The sequence below is a fragment of the Triticum urartu genome, chromosome 4A (genome assembly GCF_056163025.1).
Source record: "Triticum urartu cultivar PI428250 chromosome 4A, HENAU_Tu73, whole genome shotgun sequence".
Taxonomy (NCBI): Eukaryota; Viridiplantae; Streptophyta; class Magnoliopsida; order Poales; family Poaceae; genus Triticum; species Triticum urartu.
The window spans coordinates 569,067,667-569,072,228 of record NC_141876.1 but is presented as its reverse complement, the minus strand read 5'-3'; the positions used below and the strand labels follow the sequence as shown (position 1 = coordinate 569,072,228).

General features: G+C 42.4%; 1 long non-coding RNA gene across 1 annotated transcript; it reads right to left on the bottom strand.

The window, feature by feature from the left end:
- Positions 1-777: 777 nt before the first annotated feature.
- LOC147976694 (uncharacterized) lies at positions 778-3,886 on the bottom strand. Its single transcript, XR_015602169.1, has 2 exons — positions 3,550-3,886; positions 778-1,069 (listed from the first exon to the last, which is right to left on the bottom strand). It is a non-coding gene; the product is annotated as an uncharacterized LOC147976694 (long non-coding RNA).
- Positions 3,887-4,562: the final 676 nt, after the last annotated feature.

Genomic DNA, 4,562 nt, shown 5'->3' with positions numbered 1-4,562 from the left:
TGAAAAAAAGGAAGAAGATACGAGGATGAACGGTCACTTACATGTAAAAGAAAGATGCATGGATCAGCCCCTGCTTCCGAAGAAATGCACTCGGAGGAGAGAACAGTCATCATATTTTCCGTAAAAAAGAAAAGAAAAAGAGAACAGTCGTATGCGTGTGACGGCCTAAACTGCTTCAGACATCACATTGGACAGAGCAGGCAAGTGACAGGAGCAAGTGAGGACTACAGAACTTGAGTTGGGTTGCTATAAGTAGTAGTGCTATGAACGGGGAAATGGTTTCTGACTACGAATCTATATTTTTTGGATACTAATACTCTATAGTATACAGGCGAAGCAAACCCGCGGGTGCTCAAAAGCAGGCCGTGGGCTGACAAGAGCCCATGGTTCCCTTCTTTCTGTCGTCCAGCATTACTTTTCATTACTCTGCCTATCCTACTTGATTGTGTTTCTCGGTGTGGATGGTTCTCGTCAACGGCAACTCGTCGGTTAGGCGTTTTTATTTTTTTCTGTCTTGCAAAGTCCGCTATGTAAAACTGCAACTGTGTTGTTCTTATCTGAATAAAGCAGTCTGTGTTCCAAAAGAAAAAAAAAACTTAATTCAAGGCTGCTCTAGAAAAACTTAATTCAAGGCATACCCGGATCAGTAATATTATCATCCAAGTTCTTGCAATTATCATATAAGGACGGGTACAGGAAATTGATGATGACTATTATAGCAGAATCTCCAGACCTATTTTTTTTGGAAATGGAAGTATACCCCCGGCCTCTGCATCATGATGATGAATGCGGCCCTTTTATTAAAAATGCAAGAAGTATCATCATAAAGGTCTTACAGCTCGCAAGCGGAGCAAAAACATAGAAAAGGCTTAAAAAAACAACCGATACGGGGATAATAAGGACAAGCTCTCTAGCCCTCTATCCTGTTATGTGAATGTCATTCGAACCGGTTGAATATAGCCCGAGCCACCATCTCCCATTGGTTGCATCCAGTAATCAAAGACTCCCTGGAGTCCATAGGAGTGAGTAAGGATCACGTACGGATCCAAGCTGTAGCTCTGAAGATAACCTGCAAAAAAGTTAAGTTGTATTGTCTGTTAAAAATCATATCGTTTCTGCAGTTCCATATAGCCCATAGTAGCGCACATATTCCAATCCGAATACGAGCCGCCGTGATCTGTTCAACCCCAGCCAACCACGTCCCAAACAAAGACGCAATATCTACTTGGGGATTAATATTAAAAGCTATATGAATCGTTCTCCACAGTAATTTGGCAAGTGGGCATTCAATGAATAAATGTTGTATTGTCTTATCTTGAGCACAAAAACAACACCGCGAGTTGCCTATCCATCGCCTCTTAATTAAGTTGTCCTTTGTGAGTATAACTTGCTTGTGGACAAACCACATGAAAATTTTAATCCGCAAAGGAACCTTAACCTTTCATATATGAAGTGACCTTGAGAGAGGGCCAGAATTAATCAAATCCGTATAAAAGGATTTGACCGTAAATATCCCATTTTTAGTTAACTTCCATTGTGTAGAATCCGGCACGTCGGAGAGTCGAACTTCAATCAATCTCCGGACCAAGTGCATCCAGGCTGTCCATCTCGCACCTACTAACATATGTCTGAACTGGATATTCAAGGGAATAGTTTGAAGGACGATGCCTACGTAATCTTCCTTACGTTGCACAATATTGTAAAGGGTAGGATATTGTAAGGCCAAGGGTGTCTCTCCTAACCATGTATCCTCCCAAAATCTCGTTGACATCTTGTTGTCAACCAAGAATTTGACCCTACAAAAGAACAGATCCTTCGTTCGCATAAGTCCCTTCCAGAACGGTGAATCAGTTGGTCTGATGGTAGTCTGGGCTAGCGTTTTCGAGTGCAAATACTTATTGCGCAGGATTTGAGACCACATGCCCTCCGGCTCTGTCCCTAACCTGTACAACCATTTGCTCATAAGACATTTATTCTTAATTTCCAAGTTTTCAATACCGAGACCCCCTTGGTCTTTAGGTCGACAAAGGATATCCCAACGCGCGAGACGGTATTTTCTCTTGGCCTCATCAGACTGCCAAAAGTATCGAGATGTAAAGAAATCAAGTCGCTTTCGGACCCCTTTCGAAATTTCGAAGAACGAGAATAAAAACATTGGCATGCTAGTTAGTACTGAGTTGATCAGAACTAATCGGCCCCCATATGACATCAACTTGCCCTTCCAGCAGCTGAGTTTTTTTTTGATTCGTTCTTCAATTACTTTCCATTCTTTATTAGATAATTTACGGTGATGAATCGGAATACCCAAGTAACTGAATGGTAAGGCACCTAACTCGCATCCAAACAATTGTCTGTAAGTGTGTTCCTCGTCTTTTGCCTTCCCAAAACAGAACACCTCGCTTTTATAGAAATTGATCTTTAAGCCAGACAATTGTTCGAATAGACATAAGATAAGTTTCATATTACGTGCCTTAGCCATGCCATGTTCCATGAAAAGGGTAGTGTCATCAGCATATTGTAGAATGGACACCCCTTCATCAACCAGATGAGGAACTAGACCCTCTACATGCCCATGTTGCTTGGCCCTGCCAATAATGACGGCCAACATATCTGCCACAATATTGAACAGAAGGGGTGACATGGAATCCCCTTATCTCAGCCCCTTATGCGTCTGGAAATAGTGACCAATGTCATCGTTCACCTTAATTCCAACACTACCCTTCTGGACTTGAGTATCCACCTGGTGCCTCCAGGTTTCACTAAAACTCTTCATGCGCATTGCCTGCTGAAGAAAAGGACATTTTACTTTATCATAAGGCTTCTCGAAATCCACTTTTAAGATAACCTCATCTAGTTTCTTCGAGTGAATCTCATGAAGAGTTTCATGTAAGACAACTACTCCTTCGAGTATGTGTCGTCCCGGCATGAAAGCTGTCTGACTAGGTTGAATCACCGAGTGAGCAATTTGTGTCAATCTATTGGTTCCAACCTTTGTGAAGATTTTGAAACTCACATTCAGCAGGCAAATGGGTCGAAATTGTTCTATCCGGACCGCCTCCTTCTTCTTCGGTAATAACGTTATCGTACCAAAATTTAGATGAAACAACTCCAAATGGCCTTCGAAAAAATCATGAAACATAGGCAAGATCATCTCCAGACCTATTGATGATGATTATTTGTTATTTTGGTCTATAGGCCCTTACAAGCTTAATTTTATGGCACAGAAACTGCAGGATTACTACAAAACAAGCAAGCAAAGGGTCAGTATCACTATCAGCTCGTCTTTTCTCTGAAGTACCACTATAACTATTTGACCATTCCAGTAGCACTGAATTTGTCTCTCTCCAAGGATTGTCTATCAGGATTTATATTGAATTTCCCTGTGCACACAAGAATACTTGGGTTTGGTTATGAAATACATGCACATTCAGAAGACAAGGGTTTGTGCAAGATTTTGTTACCCCAACCGGTGCGAACTGATCCGAAAATGAACTATTACCTACGCATGGTTAAAAATACGGAAACGACGGGGCGCTGATGAACACTTACATGGAAAACACAGGGATGCATGAATGAACCTCTGCATCTGAACAGTCTTCGGAGATGGTATGTATGTGACGTGACCTAAAATGGACTTGAGAGACATCACAACACACTGCACAGAGCAGGCAGGAAGCTGACAGTAGCAAATGAGGAATACATGACTTGGGTTGGGAATGGGATGCTATAAATAGCAGTGCTATATATATAACCGAAAAGGGATAAAGGGATCCCGGTGCGCTCACAAGCAGGTTGTGGGCTGAGTTACAGGGTTTATTACTTCAAAGGGCAGCTGAGTTCTATGGGTGTTCACGGCACTGGGCTGAACACAAACCATCGGCACCCACAAGACTGGCAAGTGGCAACCAGTGCAAACGAGAACAGCCCGCGGTTTAACCAGCCGCTATATAAACATTCTCTTGGATTCTTCGACCGGTGGAAATAAAGAAACAGTGGCCAAAAAAGCCTTCGCTAGGGTAAGAGCGTCTGCAACGAATGATGCAAAATAGGGCAAGTGCCCAAAAAACTGTTTTTCAGGCAATTTGATTCAAAAACAATGCTCCAGCAGATGCTCTATCTCTATTTGGTGCTGCAAATTTTTTGAGGCAGCCTCATATTTTGCCTCTTCGATTTTATGCTCCAGCCGGGAAACCAAAAGAAAAGAAAAGAACGAGCATGCCGGTTTCCTGCCGCAGTTTCACGGGACCCTTATCTCCGGGTCAACACTGTTCACACTCTTATCTCCAGGAGAATGTTTGATTTCCATATCATTGCAGTGACGCTGCCAAGGGATTTTTCTTTCGAAATGGAGGATGACCCTCGACCTCTGCATCTGACGCTGCCAAGGGATAGGATAAGAAATAGTGCTAACTACTGACATGGTGATGATGATGCTCTCGTTGGTCGCCAGTCTGTTAATACTTTAAAAAGGTAGCGATCGACTACACAAAAGTATGTAGCTACCGACACAAAAAAGGAAGTAGCTACAAATAAATACCCATTTTACCTAACATACATACCTG